Source organism: Pterocles gutturalis, unplaced genomic scaffold (assembly GCF_000699245.1).
Source record: "Pterocles gutturalis isolate BGI_N339 unplaced genomic scaffold, ASM69924v1 scaffold30459, whole genome shotgun sequence".
Lineage (NCBI taxonomy): Eukaryota > Metazoa > Chordata > Aves > Pterocliformes > Pteroclidae > Pterocles > Pterocles gutturalis.
This window is the reverse complement of record NW_010134154.1, coordinates 1-206: the sequence shown is the minus strand read 5'-3', so window position 1 is coordinate 206 and position 206 is coordinate 1. Positions and strand designations below refer to the sequence as shown.

The following is a 206-nucleotide window of genomic DNA, read 5'->3' as shown; positions in this document are numbered from 1 at the left end:
CACTCCTGCGAGCCCAACTGCTACTCCCGCGTCATCCAGGTGGAGGGCAGGAAGCACATCGTCATCTTCGCCCTGCGCCGCATCCTGCGCGGCGAGGAGCTCACCTACGACTACAAGTTCCCCATCGAGGAACCCGCCGCCAAACTGCCCTGCAACTGCGGCGCCAAGCGCTGCCGACGCTTCCTCAACTGAGTTATGGGGCATCC

The 206-nt window shown here is 64.1% G+C and overlaps 1 pseudogene; it reads left to right on the top strand.

Moving 5' to 3' along the window:
- Window positions 1–192, top strand: part of LOC104467651 — a 352-nt pseudogene extending 160 nt beyond the window's left edge.
- The last annotated feature ends 14 nt before the right edge of the window (window positions 193–206 follow it).